The sequence below is a fragment of the Nanorana parkeri genome, unplaced genomic scaffold, assembly GCF_000935625.1.
Source record: "Nanorana parkeri isolate BGI_ZX_2015 unplaced genomic scaffold, ASM93562v1 scaffold348, whole genome shotgun sequence".
Classification (NCBI taxonomy): Eukaryota; Metazoa; Chordata; class Amphibia; order Anura; family Dicroglossidae; genus Nanorana; species Nanorana parkeri.
Window position 1 is genome coordinate 929,417 of NW_017306616.1, and position 22,559 is coordinate 951,975.

Here is a 22,559-nt window from a genome sequence, read left to right on the forward strand (position 1 = left end):
ATGCTGGAATAGGACCCAAACTATAAAAAACAACCAAAATTGATCATGTAATTTATACCCGGTTCCTCATAGGATTTAGTAAGATGTATCCAGCCATCTACATTCACGTTGTAATAAAATTAAAATGTTTAGAATAAAATGTCTTATAAAAATAAGACATTTTATTCTAATTGTCAAATAAACTATATATATTTTTATACTATCAGTAGTGCATATTTGGAGTAAAGGTGGGATCTTCTTGAATGGGGATTTGTTTCGATATTAAAAATATTTTATATTAACTATCTCAAGCCAGCAGGTGGAGGAATAGCCTCCTTTTGTACCTGTTTACTGGGCACATTTTAATTGTGCTGGCATTTCTGAAGTTTAAAAGAAATGTCTGTATCACTCCTGACATGCCTGTATCACTGTATCAGGCTGCCATGCCTAAACAGGAATGTAACTGAGTTTACACCACAGTAGCTCCTTACATAGGCAAAAGTTATTTTAATTTTTTAATTAGAGCCCTAAGAAATTCAGCTTTATAAATTTTTAAATATCATTTTAATGACAGAAAAGAAAAGAAAAGAAAAAAGGTGCAATAAAATAGTTACAGTAAAAATATTACAAAACAGACAGTAAGCAACAGTAAAATAAAAGGGATTAAAAGTATATGAGAGTCACTGGCTGTCATAAATGACTCTTAATGTTCCTTTATGTTTTGCATGTTAAACAAGAGCTGCAGTTACCACATGCAACAGCATTTTGTTGTCCATGGAAAGGGTGTTGCAGACCTGATGACACCCAATCAAAGGGTCTGAGGGGTATAGTGGATGGGTGATGGCAGTGGCGGACCTAAGGAACAAAGGGCCCTGGTGCAAGATTTTTTTTTTGGGCCCCCCAAAAAACCTCCCACAAACACAGCGCTCTCCGCCCGCGGCGCTCGGCCGGCTGTCACTTTCTCTCCTCTCCGCTGGGACACAGAGCAGCGCCCAGCAGGGAGGAAAGAAAGCACGGATGCGCCGCTGTATCAGCAGAAAAATTGCACTTTCGGCATTTAGCCAAAAGTGCAATTTCCGGCCGATATCTTTTGGCGGCCGATATATCGCTGCAACCCTAACATTTACAGCAATGCAGAATGGCACAGGCTATAGAGGACTACACATCCCAGCAATACTTTATATAACAATAGCATTTCTGTATAAAGTACTGCTGAGATTTGTAGTCCTCTATAGAGGGTGCCATTGTGCATTGCTGCAACAGTACTTTATACAACATTAGGCTACAAATAATAATTATTTTACTGAATTATTTACCCTTACCTCTTCTGGCCGGTCTTCTGTCTTCATCTATGTGTTTTCTGTTTGCTGGGTCCTCACTGGCGTCCGAGGCCCCATGATGTGCCTGCAGGGCTGTCTTCAGTGCCTCCTTCTTCCGCGGCTCCCTCCTCACAGCGGCCGGCGGGCCCATACTATCTCAGCCGGCGGACAGGCCCCCCCATTTCAGTGCGTCGTGGGGCGCCCCCCCATTTTGAATTGTTAGATGTTAAGATCATTTTCCGGCAGCTGGCGGGCCCCCCATCTCTGTGCCGGGAGTGTCGGAGACTGGGGGCCGGCTGGCTGCTGGATACCGATCCCACCATCTATGCACAGGGACTGTGCTGGGCCCACCCAGGCTGAGGCACCGGCTGCAGTTCCGCCACTGTATAACCCCCCTCATGGCCGAGGCCCTGGTGGGCCCGTATCGCCTGCACCGGTGGTAGTTCCGCCACTGGGTGCTGGAAATGTTTTATTATACTCAGCAGACACCCCCTAAATGGCAATTATTCTAAATATATTTATGTTTCTGTCTGACAGGGTTTCACAGTATGACAACCAATATAATGAAATTAAGATTCACTAGAGACCAAATATGATATGCCTCTTATGCATATATCACTTAGGAGATGTAATGCTTCTAAGACTCCTGGATGTTGAAAATATAGGCGTGCTTGATGTCTAACTGATTTACATCTTCCCATACATTGGTATAACCTTTTTTTCTGAACGTAACTTCATCACAGTAAGAATGATGGAGACTGAATAAAACTTCATCTGTATGTCAGTATAGGTCACTACCCAAATCAATGTATTTCTCACTAGACTGTTTACGACTATTTACAAAAGGGCCAATAAGATCCTTTTGCAAACCCTGGCAAGAGTACTATTTATAATACTGCTGTATTCCTTCATAGCTGACCTGTGTTCTATGAAAGGTGCTTTAAGCTAGTTGGTGGTTTATTACTGTCACCTGTACTGGCTGCCGTTACAAATAACATTTAACTCTCACCATTTTTGTCACCGATTTGTGCATCTTTGGAGAAATTAGGGTGGCAATGCAACTTTCTCTATCTCCCCACAGAGACTCGAATTTGTCAGACCTCATTGTCACACCACCTCTGTACACCTTTCCCTTGCTAGCTATAAACTGATTTGAACAGGGGCCATATGTTGCCTTGTTGCATTTAGTGCAGACACAATGGGGGTTATTACTAGGGATGCACAGATATATCGGCCGCCGAAACATATCGACCGAAAATTGGACTTCTGGCATAATGCCGAAAGTGACACTTTGTGGCTGATACAGCTGTGCATCCCTGCTTTCTCTCCTCCCCGCTGGGCGCTGCTCTGTGTCCCAGCGGGGAGGAGAGAAACTGCAGGGGGAGAGGTCTGTGAGCAGCCAGCGTCTCTCCTCCCTGCACCGCTCAGCCTCCTGTCACAGATCGGCAGATCGGAGTGTGGGCAGAGACAGCCAGCGCTGTCACAGCAGGCTGAGTTCCGCTCGCTCAGCCTCCTGTGATAGCTGTCAGGAAGGAGAGCGATACAAACACTTGTGAAAACTAGTTGCCTTCTGTACCGGATCATGGTGAAAAAAAGTGAATAAGAACTTCAGATGCTATGTACAAAATGTGATGAAGAAGTCCTAGTCTTTTGCCATTTCAGTCTAGAATCCAACAGAAATGTTTTCTGCCTCTGATACTCTTAATGGTTAAATTGGACAATGCCATAAACAAGACACCAAACAAGTGCAGTACACGACCTTGCAATCTCGCCAAAAAAATAGATAATAAAGAAGGATTAACACGTTAACTGTCCACCTATAAGAAAATTATCTTGAACAGAATGAAAATGAAGTGGATGGATAAGTAAGGGCTGACATTCCACTGAAAAATCAATAAGGCCAGAGCAGCTTTCACTCGTCTTTTACCCATCTACAAGTGATCTGGTTATAATACCATCAAAACAGCAGAACAAACATAAGGATCATCCATAGTAATGCCAAAATCCATTTTTATGAGTGTGAGGAATGTAGTATAACACAGTAAAGAGCGTCAAAATGCAAAGCTTCACCAATGGATGCCTTTGGTCAGTTATTGCCATTAGGTGGCACTGATCTTCAGTGCAGAACTATGAGAATTAACCAACCTGCAACAGTTTTAAATGATAAAAGAATGATAGGTCTCAACCTCCAAAAGATTTTAATTAAAATCCCCGAAGCAAATGGCAAAGATGGAGGCCAAAAGAACTCTGCCAACCCATCTGTGTGATAGAGAGGTTTCACAATTGTCAAATAGCTCCCTGGGGCTACCCCCACACTGGAAGGGTTAAGTGCCCCTTTTTGTCTAGGTGCTAAAATAACAAAGTTATACTCACCCGAAGCTCCCAGCCAGCCAGCTGTCACAGCGCTCCCTCCAGCCTGTTTCCTCTGCTGCAGCATTGAAATTTTCCTCAGCATCCCCACGTCTATACACTGTGTATTGAATGTGATGATTTACAGGACCTTAGACTGCTGCAATGGAGGGGGAGAGAGGCCCCAGAGACCAGTCTAAGAACAAGCAAGCTCAGAGTATAACATTTTTTTTATCCAAGACAAAAATGAGAAGTTAAACCTTGCAAGGGTTAATAGAGCTTCCTCATAGCGAGTACACGAGAACCCATTGCAGGTTGTTGGATATATCACACTAGTGCCGACAGAGTACTTATGTAAAGCGCTAGAGTAATGGAAAAAGGCTTACAGTTGCACTGTTAGTCCCCGAGGGAGCCAGGGTTTCCCACTATCACTGGGCTATGCCTGAAAAACAAGGTTTTCTCTCCTCACTTGGAACATCCAAATGTGGTTCTGCTCTCTGCCAGCTGCAGTATCCAACATCTGATAAAGTTACAAGTAGGATGAATGTGTTTAGATTCCAGAAAGTGTGGGCGCAGCATCTCTTGACATGAAGATACAGCTTGATCTTTATGTAGCTATGAGAGGTTCTGTCTGTCTACAGCATACATCATCTAAAAAATATATTTGTGTATCACTCGGCTGTCGATCCTCAAATCATCTATGAATTCCTGCTGACACTGTCCTTCCTTCTGGAGGGTGGCTACTTTTGTTCCCCATGGCCCCTGTGTGTGTTGTAGTCATTTCTCGAAGCTCACTCCTGTGATGGACTACAATCTCACGTTTAGTTAGCTAATTTTTAGTGAGATTGTAGTACATCACAGGAGTTCACAGGAACCTGGAGTAGTGGCTACAGCACACACAGGGACCATGGGGAAAATTAGTAGTTACCCTCCAGAAGGAAGGACAGCATCAGCACAAATTTAGAGATTTGAGGATCTACAGGTGAGTGATACACAAATGAAGTACATTTTTGTTAATAGTTAAGGTACTTGAATGCAGTCTTAAGATTTTTTATTTTTTATTCTTTATTGCCAAATTCAAACAATATAGAAAATGTGCAAACGATTCATTAGAATAAAGAAACATACATTGCAACAATGCAACCAGTAAAATATATCCATCAGGTAAGTAAACAAACAGCATTTTATGTCCTACAGGGAACAACAAACGAAATACATATTTAGTACAATTATAAAACCACAACAGAGTCATTTCCAAAAGGGTAAAATATAAGACTCAAATTATGTAAATAGAATCAGCATAAGTGAACAATGAAATGGAGATATGAGAGGATAGAAGAAGGGAAGAATGCATATAGAGCCAAACCCCAGTAAAGGGGATGTCTAATAGCAGGGAAGAGAAGATAGGAAGATGAGAAGTAGATAAAAGAAAAGAGAACAAAAACAGAACAGAGCAGAACATTACAGATCAAAGTAAAATCATAAAGAACAACAGTAGACAAAGCAGTGGGTCCACATTCAATAACTAAGGGGGCAGCAGGTGCAGGATACAATACCTCATTGCGCCTGTCGCCCGTCAGCACTCGCTGCAGAAGAATAAAGATCTTGAGAGGGAGAGGGGGTGGACTCTAAAGTGTATCGGGTAGAATATTTGAAAGGTCATCCATAAGATAAATATCATCAACTCTAGAGAACCAAGTCTGGACCGTAGGGGGTTTGGTTTCCCTTCCAAAACAGGGGAATACATGCCCTCGCACCATGCAACAAGTGATGGGTGAGAGAGCATTTATACTGATAGGGAGGTCATATGAAAGAGACAGGCAGCCGGATTATTCCTGAGATCTGCCAAAATCAAATGTTCAATTATTGCAAGAACCTCCTCCCAAAACAATTTCAACTTTGGACAGGACCAGAATATATGTAATAGAGTCCCAGAGGAAGAACCACGTCTCCAACATGCATCTGGAATAGAGCTAATCATTCTGTGCCGCAAACAGGGAACCCCATACCATCTCAAAACTATCTTGTACCCTTGTTCTTGATATCTTGTCGGTAAAAGTATAACCCAATTCCTCCTGCCACCTGGAAAGGAAGAGAGGAAAAACATCAGGAGGTAGAGAGGTGAGTAGTTGTCTAGCCAGCAAATGGCCTCTACACAAGTCTTCAAAGGTTGTACATTTTTTTTGTCCAAAGCCTGTGGATTGGGTATCGCCGATAGGAAATGCTGCAATTAAATGGCACTCCAGGAGTCTAAGGGGGGATCCCGAAAGAGATTGAAGGGCACTACTGGATAACCATTGAGACCGAGAACGGATATTTAATAGCCTGAACTTACCAACCTTCAATAGGTGACAGAATTTGGCATTCTCCATGCCCGGGGCAAAGTCTGGTTCCCCCAGCAAAGGAGTTAATCGTGATGGAGAGGGGGACAAGGATGTGGTGCGAAAAGTCCATCTTGCCATTTGCATAGTTGTACAAATTAACGGATGATCCCTAACTTCAGCCAGGAAAGGACAACCAAGGGAGACCCTCAATGTCACGTACAATGATATGAGCCTGAATTGACGAGGAAGGCCTCCCTTTGCAGCTCCCGTCTGAGTACCTCTGGAGATGGAACAGAAGGTCTACAGACAGAGAGAGGCATGAGTGCCTGAAGCTGATGCTGTACACGGTAGGGTAGATGGTGCAGAGATCTGGACCCTGGATGTGATAGAGTAAGCCGACCATCAGGTGAGAATGCCAGCAGTGAGTGGGTAGCACCAGGATTGGTGGAAGAAGCAGAATGAGAGACAGGTCGGGTCAGTAACTTGCAGGCAGGTGAAGTACAAAGTCAAGAAGCAGGGAAATGTCAGAAGGCAGGCCGGGGTCAGCAACGTGTGAACAGAGCAGCAGGTGAGTGGGTAAGCTGGTGTCAGAAGGCAGGCAGCAGACAGCAGGATCAGGAAACAAGCCGGGTCAAATACGTATTCAGGAACAGAGTCAGACAATAACACAGAACAACTGAAGATCTCTCAGCAAAATGCAAGTGTAACAAGCATCCTTAAATAGTCCGTTTGGTGCCACTGGGAGGAATGTGCATTAGGGGTGCGCGCTATGGCACGTTTTTGCACATGTGCAATATTGGTACCGTAACACTTTCTTTGCGCATATTTACGTGCATCAATACGTGCAGAAGCTGCACTATGTGTATTGACTGACATTCCCTGACACTCAATAGGAAAGCAATACAGGCTTCTTTCCACAGAGACCCAGATTTTTTTGTCATAATGTAGGCATCAATCTGTTTAAATTAATTGCTCTGTAATAGGCTGTCAGATCAGGTAGACCAACTCCACCACAGTTACGAGGAAAGGAGAGAGTTTTCCGACTTAATCTAGGAGGTTTACAGACCCAGACAAATGATACAAATTCCCTATACCTTCCCACTCTTGAAGAAGTGGGAAGGTATATGAATGGGAAGAGCCTGCAAGAGATAAAGAATTCGGGGGAGAATGTTCATCTTAAGAGTGGACCCAGCCAGAAATTTGTCAAAGCCTGCCCACATCGCAGATCCAAAATAATTTTAGTCAGCAACATGGCAAAATTTGCAGCTTAGAGTTCAGTCAGGTCTGCTGTTATGTAAGTACCTAGGTATTTAAGTCGACGATCAGCCCATTGAAAAAGTAATGTTTGTGTTAGACGGGCAACAGAGTGGGAGGGAATCGATACATCTAAGGCAGCAGATTTGTTCAGATTAACGTTAAAGTTAGAAACTTGACCATAACGGGTCAGTTCCGAGAGCAAGGCAGGCAGGGATTTTAATGGGTCCGTAAGGAAACAAATCATACCATCTGCGTATGCAGCCACTTTTTGAGCTCCCAAGTGAGAAGACAACCCCAGTATATCAGTAGAGTTCCTAACGGTGCTAAGAAAAGGCTCTAACACGAGGGAGAAATTTAGGGGTGAAAGCGGGCAACCTTATCGCATAGGCAGAAATATTGTGACCTAGTTTCATTGGCCCTCACTGCCGCCGTAGGTGGAGAATAAAGGGCCAACACCCTATGTGGCACCAAACGGATGTGTTGTAAAAGTAGTACATTAAGAGTACATTAAGACAATATAGAAATGGCTTTCGTTTTTTTAAATACTGCACATGCTGACATTTTATTCAGTTGTAGAAAATAAGCTGTTTTACTTTTTTTATTTAAAACCCAAATCCAGGTTGTGTCAAAACCCCAAACACCCTTGAAGAACCCCCCTGATTTTTAATTTGTTCTATTTTTGCAGGTGTAGAGATCTTTGGCTGGGAGAAGAGGAGAGACACAGGAGACACAGAAGACACATCAGTCAGTGCTGGTTCAGAGACCGGCACCATGCTGGAGGGACTCCTGAAAACTACTGTAAAGAAGAAGATGATCGGATCAAGAGGCATCATTTAAGGTATGTCCTTAAAGCAGCTTTGGGGGAAGGGGGAGGAAAACATTGTGACTTTAATGTCACTTTAAGGCACACATATATTATTATGAGAAAGTGTTGTTTCTTTGAAAAATACAATTATATATCACACAATTATTTTTTCTATACCTAACACAATACTGACAATTTGTAAATTGTAAATGTGTCCCACTATTATATTTTTATTTTATGCTGCATTGTACAATTGGTCAGTCTTGCTCTAATGTGCACATCTCCTTTCTGGATATTCTGGTTTTGGCTGGCCTTCCTTGATATTCATCTTTGGTTTGAGAATGTGAACAGAGGAAATCCCCTTCTGTATAAAGAAAATTGCCCTCTGTTGGGCCTATTTGGGGATTATTCAATCATAAGCTCTGTTTTCCTTGGCAGTTATTATGTGGTTCCCATGCAACTAATAACTTTTTTCTTTTCTTTTTTTTGCACAGTAACTGAAACCAGCTATTTCATAAGTTGTGACTCTAAATGCCATACGTTACAAATAAGACTAAACACTACTGTGCTTCAGTCACCACCTATGACCCCCAAAGTAGTGTAGACTTTTAAAATCTCCAGTAAAATGAATAAGTCCTGATTTACAACATTACTTTTTGAACTCACCTTGTACTGCAAAGGTAACTGTTCTGAAACCACTCGTAAAACATATAGCCTTGTGGAAGAAAATGGCAGGTCTACCAACCTGGCCTTTCACCCCTTAAGGCTGCTGCATATACAATGACACAACAAATGTTTTATGACACTTAATTAACATCTGCACCACTGCACATCCCCATTTGCTCTACTGGAAACAAAATCCCAGGAAATAGTGATACCTGGCTGATATTTCATAAATGTGCCATTTATTTGCAACCCCACCCCTTTGCTGCTACATCCCGTACCTTGCTGCTAATGTGATATGACTCAGGGGGGTTGATTTACTAACCTTTTAAACACACCACGAACGTGTATACACCTCTGTAGTGTCTTCCCTCCCAGCATGATCTATGGGAGGAATCGAAACACCTTTGTAGTGTGTACACACCCAGCAGGTGTGTTGTGCAAAGCCCTGCAATGAATTGCAAGGTAATGTGGTGTAAATTAGCTCTATGTTATGTTGCTTGCGTTGATGAATGCAGGAATGTAAATGCATGAGCTAACCATTTTTGTCTAAACTGTGAAGCAGCATTATATATGCATCATGTGCATGATTTTTCCATATATGGCATTAGTGGAAATATGCTTTTAGAGACTTTTTGGTTGATAAATACGTTTTGCTGTGTGAAAATCACACACACCTGGTGTGTGTGTGTGTTTAGGTTAGTAAATCACCCCCAGGGAGTGTATAGATACCCTTATAAAGGCAAAAGAAAGAAAATATTTAATATCCAAAGTCAGAGCATTGTAAAACAATTGCTGGTTAACTATTGTGATTATTGTTAAAGTGTATGCAGTGGCGTCACAAGGGGGTGCGACCCACAGCCGGGTGACACCAAAAAAAAAAAAAATGGATAATTTCTGTGTCTTGTTTGGACCGTGTTTGTACTCAGCTTGTCTTTGCTTATTCTGATAATCTGCCTGCTTCCTCTGTTATTGTCTGATGTCATTCCATTTTTCTGTCTGTAGCTTGGACTCTGTTAAGATGTGTTTGTTCGCACCTGACCTGGGCGCCAGCCTGCTGACTCTGCTTCTGTCTGCTGTTTGGGATGACCATCTGTCTGAGGATATACACCACTTTGTCCTGCCTGTTGTTGGCTGTTGTACCTGGCAACACAGAGGATCTACCAAACTCCATGACAATTAGTTATTGTCAGCAATGTGATTTTGGGGTGACCAGGTTTATGCAGAAATTAAGCCCAAATAGGACTGAGATCTCTGCCCTAAATAATGTACAATAAAAAAAAGGATGAAAGAAATTCATCACTACATTCAAGAGATAAGGGAAACTTGGCAACTGTGTTCAGCTACAAAAAAAGTATCAAGATTACATAACGTTTTGAAAACAAAAAGTGTTTTATGGTTGTAGTTAAAGAGTTGGATGGTTGGTAAACCTGTTTGGTGTCACGCAGAAGAGAATTATAGAGAAGGAAGTCATAGAGGTGTAGTATAAGAAGAGCTGACCAGTGATTTTGAAAACATTTGAAAGAAAAGATTGGGTTTCTGTTTTATGTTTTGTGTACTTGGACTTTAAAGGGGAGGCATAAGGATTTGCCAGATTGTTGAAGGCTTTATATGTTAGATTTGGGAATTTGGATTGTATGCTGCAGTGCAGACAATACAGAACAAGTGCAGAAAGTCAATGTGATAGTGCCAAAGTGACAAGACACGAGATAAAAAGTTCTACTAAAAAGGATAAAAAGAATTGCTTTCAGTTAAAACATCCGGCACATTGACCTTTTAATAGATACCTGTATCTTTATCTTTATTTCATATTTCATAAATTAAGAGAGTAAAAACAAAGTGAAAATAGACAGAAAGAAGACATGCCCTTGAGAGAGGGATTGGGTTAGAAAATTCTCTAATCACTTTTAATGCAAAAATAATGAGATATCTGTGAATATATGTTTTTCATTTCTTTGATTATGCAAGCAAATATTTAACTAAGGAAATCAGCACATCATTATTATTGGCGCTGCAGACAGCCATAGATCATTTTTTAGAAAAGTTGATAAGACTGTGAGTTTATGACTTGTTCCATGATGTGGATGTGTCGAAGACCTCAGGGCTTTTGTGATTACTTACCAAATTCCATCTCCATGTGCCAAGCAGTTGCTCCTTAAATGTATACTGGCAAAAGCAAAGACCAGTTTTAAATGCAAGGCATGTTACCAGTAGGGTGTGGGCTTTTACTGTGATGCCTATTCAACCATTTAGCTGACTATTTGATGTTTTCATAAGTAGAGGCTTTTGGGAACAGAGATGTCATGCTGTGGATTACTTGAGTGATCTTAAAACTTAACTCTATCTAAATATAGCTAAATACAATTACAATTACAATCACAATTATTTGTTTTATACTGCCAACATATTCTGCAGCGCTGTACAATCGTTTAGACAAGACAACTAAGAAACACTGACAAGCATAATTGACATACAGAAACAGTGGGTGAGGAGGACCCTGCCCAAACAAACAGTCTAAGAGGAAGGGGGCCGAAGACACAGAGGTGGGGAAGGGGTGACTACGGATGTATACCAAATAAAATGGAAGGGTCAAAGACAGGTGAGCTTCCAGGGAAGGGAGTTAAGAGAGGATCATTGTAGCTGCTAGGAAGCAGGAGTGCTGTGCTGTGCTGTGCTGACAGCCAGGTTAAGGTGGGAGCTGATCTGTGTTCAGACTTATTTGCGGTTTTGTGTTATTGCTGAATATAACCCTGTTTGTTTTCACCGTTTGCAGAAGAAACACATTTTGGTTTGTTTTGGCTGAAAATAAAGTGAAATTTGATTTCATAATACTACTTTGGTGTTTCTTTGGTGAAGCACTGTTTATATCTAAGCAGCTACCTTAAGAAGACCCCACTACAATTTTAAAGAAATAAAAACCATTTAAAAACACTTGACTAAGGTAGAATAGATGTCCTCAACATTTCCTGATTTAGACCACTAGGTATAAACAAGGTTGCAGGTCTTTAACCTCTTGCCGTCCGCCCGTAGTAGAAAAACGGACGGACGGCACTGCTGCATCTGCGGGTTGAGCCCTCCGCCCATTGTAAAATTACGGGAGGATGGCGGATGCTTCCCGGGAGGTGGACGTACATTTACGTAATTAACTTCCTAGCTGCGCGCGCCCCCTAGCGCGGGCGTGCAAACAGGACCCCGCCAGGAATCTAAACAGCCGTTACCGGCTGTTATATACAAGCATTCGGCCAGCTCCACAGCCGGCCGATCGCTTGTATGACCGTGCAATGTAGTCCCCCCTCCCTCTGCTGCCGCGCTCCCCCTCCCCCGTTACTGCCAGCTATCCCGGGCTCCGCTGTCCCTTCTACAGGCCCAGGACCGGCACAGCGACTGTCAGTACTGAGAAGGAGGAGAGATCAGCATTTCTCCCACCGCTGATCTCTCCTTCTTTTGTCTCTAATGGTGGAAGCGATGTGTATTACATCACTTCTGCCTTTAGCTGTCATTTCTTTAGCTGACAGCCAGAGAAGAAGCCGATGAAGCAGATGTCTGCTTCATCAGCTTCTTTGTGGGTCCCTAGGTAACATTAGGGTTTTAGAAACCCTTGATATCTCCATAAAGAGAACCTGTCAATGCATATTGGCTATGAAATAGGGGGCTTGTTGGTCCCCTATGTGATAGCAATCAAGTTAAGTGTAAAAAAAAAAAAAAAAGAGTAAAAAAAAAGTTTACAAAAGTTTAAGTCCCACATAAAAAAAATAAAAAAACACCAAAAAAGTCCCCTGCCCCCACGCACCTATAAACGTAAATATGCGTCAGGTGCGCCTGCGTGCGAAAACAACCATTACACCACACGTTACATATCGCCGCAAACGTTGTAGTGCAAGCAATAATTGTAGGGCCATCAATCACTGATAACACTAAATTGATGAGCGGTAATCGGTTCATCTACAATGATAAAAAAATTTACATTTATTAATTTATGCATTTGAGCCCGTAAAGCATGGTGACTGTGATCAGTGAATTGCAAGTGCAAAACCAGGCTCCTGAAGGCTATTGCCCCAGCCCAGATATGTACCAAGGTGCAGACCTTTGATTATGGGGGTGGAGGAAGTAATCAATGGAAGAGTGCGATATGAGTCTTTAAGCCAAATGTAGTTTTTTCATTCACAGACTATTTGTGGGTGGAGCCATGCACTGTGATGCCGAATTCAACACTAAACAGAATCCTGCAGGGAGAAGAACCTAGGGATTCTAAAAAAATGAAGCGGTAGAGATTTGGGGGGGTTGGTTAATGTTCCTCCCTAAATAGGGGTGTAACATGAAACATGGACGAAAAGGTAAACTTAGCCTTTTCCAGTATTTGTTATCGTCTGGCTATAAACACTGGTCTTATTTGAGGATTGTATTGCATTTCTGGCTAATTCTAAAGCTCTTCTTTAAGAATTAAACTTCTCAGCTGCTACTAAGATAATTAAAGAAGAACTTTACCCTAAGTGGACCATGAAATAGAAAAAAGAAACTGTAAGTAAAATAAACATATGTTTGTTTAGCTAATGAATGTAAGATGATTTCTTGTTAAAGTGTATGCAGTGGCATCACAAGGGGGCGCGGGGGGTGCGACCCAAAGGGGGTAAAGGTCCACTTTAAGATTCTAGATATATGACATTTAATCTATGGCGTATTTTATGTGCTGTGTTTTATGGGTCATCTAGGTTTCTTGTGGGGGTATGATCTAATCTATGAAATTCTAAAACTTGACCTTTTGTTAATATACAAATTCTTATCACGGACTTCGGATACCTCAGGTGCTACATACAAACTGCATGTACAGTCTTGATGTAAATGTTAAATAGAAGATGACATAAAAACTCCTCGAATTGCAAATAAAACCATTATAATGTATTGCATGTAATTATATACAGTATGTAAGAACATACTGTGATGGACCGCCTGGTACCCCGCCGCGGTCCGTCACACATAAGTTCCCTTATACAAGATTTTTAAATGATGGCATGGTCCGGAAGAAATATTGTCTCCACTCCAGCCACTTTAGTTTCAAAGTTAGAGCAGATCCTTTTGCACCTGAAGATGGAACCCATGTTAGCTTCTCTTTGAATTGCAGTTGCCATAGTGCTGCACATGTGATTAGTTATGACACCAGCTATTTGAGGGCGCGAACGTTTCCTAAGAGCTAAAATAAGCACGCTGCCAACTGTGACAGTTATCACCAGACTTGAATGTAATTGTTTGGGAAACCGTTAAATTGATGGGTTAAAAGAATGAATGTACTGTTTATATTAAACACCAACAAACACTTCCCAGTGTGTCTACCCAGAAAACAATTTGTAATAGTAAAACACCTCTATTGATGTGGTAAATTAACCTAATAGTTTTACAAACAGGTATACATGCTAGAAATCACTTAACCTATTTATAACCCAACTCCAGGCTAATTGTTTTTTAAATGTCCCCCTGCAGTTGTTAACATTTAAGAAGCAGCTCAGGTTGCTATACTCACATTCTTTCCTGTGTTGCCCCATGCAGTAATCCCTTTCCACCACTAGATGTCCTTAATGTTCTCGGTTAAATGACACTGGGCTGAGAACATACTGTGAGTGCAGGCCATCATGGACCAGCGCCCTGCAGAACCATAACCATGGTGCCTTGCACTTACAGTGTAATGATGCCAAGGGCAGTGTTGATGTGATGACTGCATCACTGAGGCACACTTAGCCAGGGACGGAGATAAAGAGGAAAGGGATCCTGTGGCATCACATGGCCTGCCTAGAAAAATGTATAAAATACTATCTGGAAGAAATATTTTCAGGGGAAAGACAGAGTACTCTGAAAAGGGGAGGGGGGACACACAGCCTGGAGTTAGGTTAAAAGCATGTCCTTGACCTGTGATTGGACAATGGAGGTCATCCCTCTCCTCTTTCCTTTTGTCAGCACATGTGCATTCGGCAGAGCTTGACCAGCTCCTAGTGCTTCCCTCTCCACATCTGAGTTCTACTGTACAAAATCCTGATATCAGCAAAGGTTCAGTTACCTTAGTTGAATTTAAAATTACATGTTATGATTAGGGATGAGCTTCGGATTTGGGTCAATAATGAGCTTGACTCGTACCCTGACAGTTGGTATTTGCCAAACGGGCACATTAAATGGTCACCTGCCGGTCCAAATCTCTGGCTGCTGCAGCTGTAAGTGATTCAGTACTACTACCTCCAAAGACAATGTCCAGTTGCCTGGCTGAATTTTTCATATTTACTATCTCCAGGCAGACTGTTGACATTCTGCAGCCGGACGGAGAGTTGTCATTTGCAACAGGGGTCCAGCAGAAAAGATTTATTGGTGTGGACAACGTGATTAAGTTTTAAAGTTATCTACAGTGTGGATATTGTTATTCCCTATTTCATTTTTTGTAGTGATTTGGAGTGGAACTATGTAGGGGGGACCCCAAAAGGCCCTTGACCTAAGGTTGCATGCCTGGATAAAGGCCTAGTATGAATTTTGGTGGGGTCCCTCTCAAAATTCATGCCAGACAGTCACTAAGCTTAAAGGCCTGGTATGGATTTTGTGTGGTGGTGCATGTCTATTTTTCGTAAAATGACAGTATACATTTGTTCTAAACATGAAGAAAAAAAACAGCATTGGGTATACATCCAAATTCATAAATTCATGTCAGAACCTTATCCAGTAGATAACGGTCTGGTATGGATATAGAGGGGGACCCCATGCCCTTTTTTACAAACAGAAGCAGGCCAGCCATAAATTGTCATTTAGCAGCAATAGATTTTTTTCTCTACTTTTGCTGGAGTACATTGTACAGGCGCGCAACTTCCCATGCAGATTTAAGGCTTCCCCCAAGCATGGCATTTAAAGAAACTGTATTTCTAATATTTCCTTTTAAGCCTTTTTGAAAGAGCTGTTTCTTGCTGAACGGTGTTTAAAAAACAAAAATTGTATTGGTACATGTCTGCCATAGCAGTGCCCAGCTACCCATGGCCTTTATGTTACCAAAAGCTTGCAAACTGTCCAGGAAAAAATAGCTAGAAAAAGATTGCAAGATTTAATACCTTTTGACTTCAATGGGGTTTGGATTTGCGGATTTAAGGCTTGATTCAACGATCCTTCGATGAACCGACCCCAGGCCAGTTCACTCATCACTAGTAATAATAGTTTAATTTTTACCTCACTCTGTTAAATTGCATTTTTAAAATATCTTTCTGAATGTCAGCTTTGATTTCCCCCTTAATAACTACATCATATAAATAATCAGAGTTTTTTTTACATTTTGGTCTGGATTTTACTGCTAGGGTTTTCTCTTTCAAAGTGAGGTACATTAACCCTTTTAGCAGCGGCTGATCATATTTTTATGGAAGAAGATCTAATTCCTTCTGATCCACAGGATTAAAGCCCTCAAGCCAACAGGAATGTGATGGGACAATAAGCCAGAGAACAAGCATTCCTCTCCCAGAAGTCTGGATGTCCTGTGAGGATTCACAGTTGCAGATGAAACATGATTTGTCAGTGATGTATATTTTTACATGCTTTATGGACAGTTATTGGTGTTAGAGAAAAGTATTACATTGTTTAGGTAGAGTAAAAGTGACTTCCAAGTAACAGAATGTAGCAGAAGAAAAAGAGGTTTGTAAGCCGACAATTAAAAGATAGGACTGAGATTCATCCATGAGAAATATTTTCATTGTAAAGCTGCCCTGTTTCCATTGTGAAGAATGTTGCGTGCTAGATTGAGAATATCTGCAAGCTATTATATTTGGTTTACTATGTGTGTTTTTGCATAAAATGTTTTTATTTCTTTTCCCCCTAAAAAATGTACCCTGTTTTCTGTCCAGCTCTAATGGGACTTAAGCTGTAGAGTGAAGTTCTAACTCTGTTGTCATGAATTAAAGGCTTGACTGGTTTTGAATAGACAGACATCGACTTGCTGGATGTACTGTTCGGTAAACGGCAGACTCGGCTCCAATGAAAGCACATTCTTTAAAGAGCTAGGTAATGGCTCTGAGCTTTGTTCAGTGCTGTTACAGGACTCATTGGCTTATGGGGAAGGCTTAGGAATGCTAATGACACACAGCTAAGTTGGCCTTGTGCAACATGCTGCAGGTTAATGCGTTCAAGAGGCACTAGTTAAAGGGTAAACGTAGTTCTGAGTTCCCTAAAACATATTTGAGAAATGCAGAATTCATAATGAAGACCCAGTGAATCAACAAATCCCTGACAAAGGTTTCAACTCTTCCCTAATCTAATCCAAAACTTAAAAAAAGTTTTGACTTTAGATATATTGTTCATTCACACACATTATTAAATAAAAAATTATTTTGTAAGGCAAAGTTTGACCCTCTTCTATAAAGATATAATTGAGCTATCATTCTGAAATGATCTCAGGATGTGGTGTGAGATGCTGTGAGTGTTCTACCCATACCTGATATGCAAATGCATGACTAGGGCTACTACAGTCTAGGTATAATAAATATTAAAATATTTGCAAATCCAAAACTATTAGGGTTGGTTGGAGCAGAGAAGGGCTAAATCCCTGCAACGACTTTTTAGCTATGTCACATTGGGGAGATCTCACTTGACTTCCTTCCTTTCCAAGAGACATAACAGGATGTGAATCTTTCAAAGTGAAGGGAAATCCCCTCTTAGACAGCTGTCACCAGAACAGGGGTCCTCATTGGAAAATTTCATCTCAGCCCCCTTTCCGGTCATAACTATAAAATGTTGAACTTCCTGTTACTCTGTGATCCATGACAATAGTAGCTAGGACAAATGGAGAGGGCAAATCTCCCAGGCATGGACACAGAAAGCAAAAATAACATAGGGGTTTTTAACCCTTGCACTATCCAAAACTTTATATACTTTACTTTTTAAAATGAATCATATCACAGAGTTCTGACCACCTAGAGTTTCATGATAACAGAAAAAGCATATGGCTTAGTGGTTAGAACTAACTTAGTATTTTTCCGCACTGGGGTTCTCGGTTCAAATCTCAACCAGGACACTGTCTGCATGGAGTTTACATGTTCCCCTTTCTCTCCAAAGACATGCTGGTAGGTAGATTGGCCCTATTACGCATGTGCAATAGGGACTGTAAGATCCAAGGACTGATGTAAATGTGCAATATGTGAAGTGATGTGTAAATTGTCAGTACTATATATATACCTGTGTTAAAAATAAATAAATAATCACTCTCCGTATTAAAGGAGAACTATGGGGTTAAGGCTTTTCCCCATAGTTCTCCTTAGGGTAACGGGAGGACACAAACTAGCGTCCTCCCGTCACCCTAAGCTCAGTATACCGCAAGCTACAGCTCGCGGTATACTGAGACGCCGCAGCTGAAGCGGATCCCAACAGTTATGTCTGGATCCGCCTAGCTGCGTGAGTGACAGCTGGCTCTGCCTATCTAGAGGCAGAGCCAGCTGTACCCGCCCCCTCCCCCGTCCGATCCGCCAGTCAGCGCTGGTAATTTCTGGTAATTAGACAGCCGCGGCGGCAGGGTGTTGGAATACCAGAAATATATTAATTGCATGCTATTTGCCTGTGATTTGCTTTGCATTCATTCTGTTTACCATTTGCAGAATGTTATTTTTTCAGTAAAGGTTTTACAAAACCCCACAAGGTGTGTTGGTATGCTGTGAATCCTGTCTAGGCGATGGGTCCTAGCTTGGGGAACAGAAGAATCCATGTATTCTAGCAGCTTCTTCGGGGGCGAGCGCTACACAAGTAATATGGTTAAAAGACTTTAGTCTTAGCACGCTTTTGTTCCTATTGTGAAAAAAAACAATATTTTTTTTTTTAGTATGGGCAGAGTACAGATTCATGTTAAATATTCTCTGTTTCAATTATTTTATTAGGTTTTGTCAACAAAAAGACAGCAAGCAGTAAATAACAAGCAACCAAAAAGAAAAGACAGGTATGATAACAGGTACAGGGAGCATAGTGTACACGATTTACATGAAAATATTAACAATCTTCAAGTTTTATACATAGGGTGTTTAATCCAGCACTCCCATGCTGTAAGGTAGGATTTAAAAAACACTTTTTAAAGCAAACATACGTTCATAGGCACATTAGAGGTTCAACCTATGGATGACATAATTGTAATTAGATCAGCGGTTCTCAACCTGTGGGTCGGGACCCCTTCGGGGGTCGAATGACAATTTGCCAGGGGTCGCCGGGAGTCTCCCACTGTTAGATAGCTATTAGATTATCATCATTATTATTAATAATACAAGCTGACACCCTTGGCTTGTGTTATATGGTTTGCCATTTTAGCTGTTACACCAGTGGTTCTCAACCTGTGGGTCGCTGTGTGATTTCTGCTGTGCTCGGTAAGAGTCCTCCTCAGCCTTCGCAGCAGTGTCAGTTCTCGCGACACGCCGCCAGATGTCGCTGCAGCAGCCGCGTCAACCCTAAAATTTTACCGTTGGGGGTCACCACAACTTGGCAAATGTTACCAAGGGGTCCCGGCCCTAGAAAGGTTGAGAACCACTGAATTAGATGGAGAGGGGTCTCTCCAATGTTGGGTGATCAGCATCTTAGCTGCTATGGGGAGATGCAAGATGATTGTTCTAGCTTGGAGCAGGAGAACCTATATGGACAAATGTAGCAAGGTTAGGGCTGCCGTAGGGGCTACCATCCTCCTACCAAGTTCTGACACTAGCTTGAAGATATGGTTCCAAAAGGATCTAACAGACTTGCAATACCAGAAAACATGGATCAATGAGCCAATCTCGTTGCAGTGCCTCCAACACAATAGCGAGTGACACATGCCAAATTGTGCTAGTTTATATGGTGTATGGTACCAACTATGTAGAATTTTCTGTTGTAATACCCAGTGGTCAGAGCATCTGGAGCCAGTGTACGCTATCCTGATGGCAGCCTGCTATTGGGCATCAAAGTAGGTAGCGGATAGATCATCTTCCCATTTCCTCATTGATGAGGTCTTATGAAAGGATTTTCTATCACCTGGCTTGTCGTAGAACAGGGAAATACTGTTTGTTGTTATTTTAAAGATATGGGTAAAGGTCCGCTTTAAGTATAATACCTAAAATTTTACCTAAAAGTTACCTGTTATCTGTTACTGTTATCTTAAATATGGCAGCAGAATAACTCCTTTTAAACTCACTCTGCTGGGTATCGCAATGCATGCCTTACAAATATCAGCACTTTTCTATGCATCAGGTGTGATATCACATCAGTTTGACAAATCAAAGGCTTGTAGGTTAGCAAAAGACAGATAACGCCATCATGTGGTAAAATTGTGGAAAAAAAATAATTGCTGGAGCTAGTAACTATTTTGTTTCCACCTTACTGAATACTAATATATTTCACTACCAGGAGATTTATCTTGTCTGCAATATACATCTGAATCACATGCCTATGGCACTAGCTGAAAATAACATCAGTATAAATAGTATAGATGCATTGCAGTCTGAATAATTTCAGTGATATATTACTGGTATATAAAGATACGTCAGGAAAGGTTCTAATTGCCATCCCTGTTCTGAATATGCTAGTTGCCTGTATGTCTGCAGCTTTAAAACGTTACAGACCCAGAACAAGCCTTCAGCCTTCATGTGTGTCAGAAAAGTGTCAGAATGTATTATCTCTTTACTTCTTCTGGGTCAGGCACTAAGAAAGTATTGATGTTAAAGTATCAGTATGATGAGCAGACAGCTAGCATAATCAGAAGGAGAGCCTAAATATTTATTTTTATGACAGATATACTTTACCATAATCCTAATCCTAGCAATCCAACTCGTATAAATATATAATTTTGTAAATAAAAATGTAACACGCAATATGTTTTTTATACACTAGCAGTCGCATAAACATTTGATTTCCTACATTTCAACAATCTTATATATATAACAGTGCTGTGTGTATAAAAAATATTCCGTCCAAAAATAGAAAAAATATAGGAATGTACTGTTACAGGCTGGAAGGCTGCCAAGTCACTGCTTGAAGTGGGAGCTGGGTGAGATGAGCCCACTGGTAATCTATTTCAGTGGCTCTGTTATGAACTTTGAGGATGAATTGCTCTTAAATACCTGCAGCTACTGTCAGTGAGATCTTGTTTTAAAGTTAATTTATTGCTTGTTTAGAATCTATAAATACTTGAGTGTCCATAGCCTGGCTACAGGTTCTCTTTAAAGTGTTCATAAACCCTAAATTTATACTTCAGTATGTCTGGCATCATGTCTAATTGTACTGTATACAGTTTTCATAAAGTCTATCTCTGGAAAACTGCCCTTGCAGTGGGGCTCATTTCTGACCTAGGGTACTTGTAACAAGCGCATTTACTTTCCTGATTCCCCCGCTCTCCCAGCAGCCAGTGCCCAGATTTTACCCGCTCTGGCTTGTGGGTGGTCCCTTGATATCTTCACATATAATTAGGGACTATTGGCTTTGCATTGTACTAGATGGAGCCACGGGGCCTGTGGCCTCCCGAGTGTGAGGAAGAAGAGGCTGCAGGAACCAGTCTTCCAGTGAGCCTGCAAGAGAGAGAAATCAGGTAAGTAGAAGTCCTTGTTATTGGTACCCTTGGCAAAAAAAAACAAGCATTTAACCCTTGCAGTCCAAGCAGAGCACAACTGCACAGGAAGTTTTTTGTTTTTCTTGAGATAGCCTTTAAGTAAATATTTTTTGGGCAATCTATTGCAAAGTTTCTTACCTGCAGACCCTGCCATTACCAGCTCTTCCTATTGCAGGGTGATAACACTTAGCCACTGCCTTGCAATTAGCAGCTATATTGTCAGACTGCTGCGTGTACTCCTTCAGTTAGCCATTGGGCTGCCTGTGGCAGCTCGGCCAATTGACAGGCTGACAACGTGGGTTTAGCTAAATCGTTTTTTGCATATGAATTCTCTAGGATCCTCATGGTATGGGTTTATGTTTGTGTGAGATGGGGTAGGGGGTGTCAGGGGTGTGACTACAGATTTTGGATAAAAAGAGATTTCTCTTTCTTAGGGTGCCCACACACCTTACGATAATCGTAGATAATCGCGGGAAATACCGCGATCGTACGATTATCGTAAGGTGTGTGGAAGACTTTAAACTTACGAACATGTTTGAAAACCCGCCGAGCATCATACGATGTTCGGTGGGTGTGTAGCATGTTCGTAAGATAAAAGCCGGACGGGCCAGCGTGCGCAAGGGCACACTGCCCGTTCGGCATTGCGGTCATCGGAAGCCCGCCCCTCAGGGGGGCGCGGCTTGCGATCATCGCAAGTACGATCTGCCTATGCAAGATAGGCATTTCGTACGTTTTTTTTAAGTACCTTACAACCATCGCAAGACAAAAGTCTTGCGATGGTTGTAAGGTGTGTGCCCAGCATTAGCTCAGCAACTTCGAAGGTAAACAAGAGTTGGGTTTAGACGGAGTAAGTAAAGCTAATTCATTGAGGAAATATAAAGCCTTTATAGGTAAGACTGCATGTTTATATCAATAATAATTAGGGATGCTCCGATACCGATACAAGCATCGGTATCGGCGGCGATACCAAGTATTTGCATGAGTACTCGTACTCGTGCAAATACTACAATACAAAAAACGAGTACCTGTGCCGTGTCCGCCATCTTCAAGGACCCAAAAACCGCCGCACACAGGACCTCCATAGCGTCTTCACTGAAACAAGATGGCCACGAACTCCTCCTCCAAGTCCTCAGTCATCTGCTCCCGCTGATTGGCCGATTGGATGATTGACAGGCTTCCTCACCAGTCAGGAGTGAATGGTGAGGAAGCCTGTCATCATCCAATCGGCCAATCAGCGGGAGAAGAGGTCAGAATGGAGCAGATGACTAGGCTGTGACACGGAGTGCCTGAAGCAGACGGAGAAGACG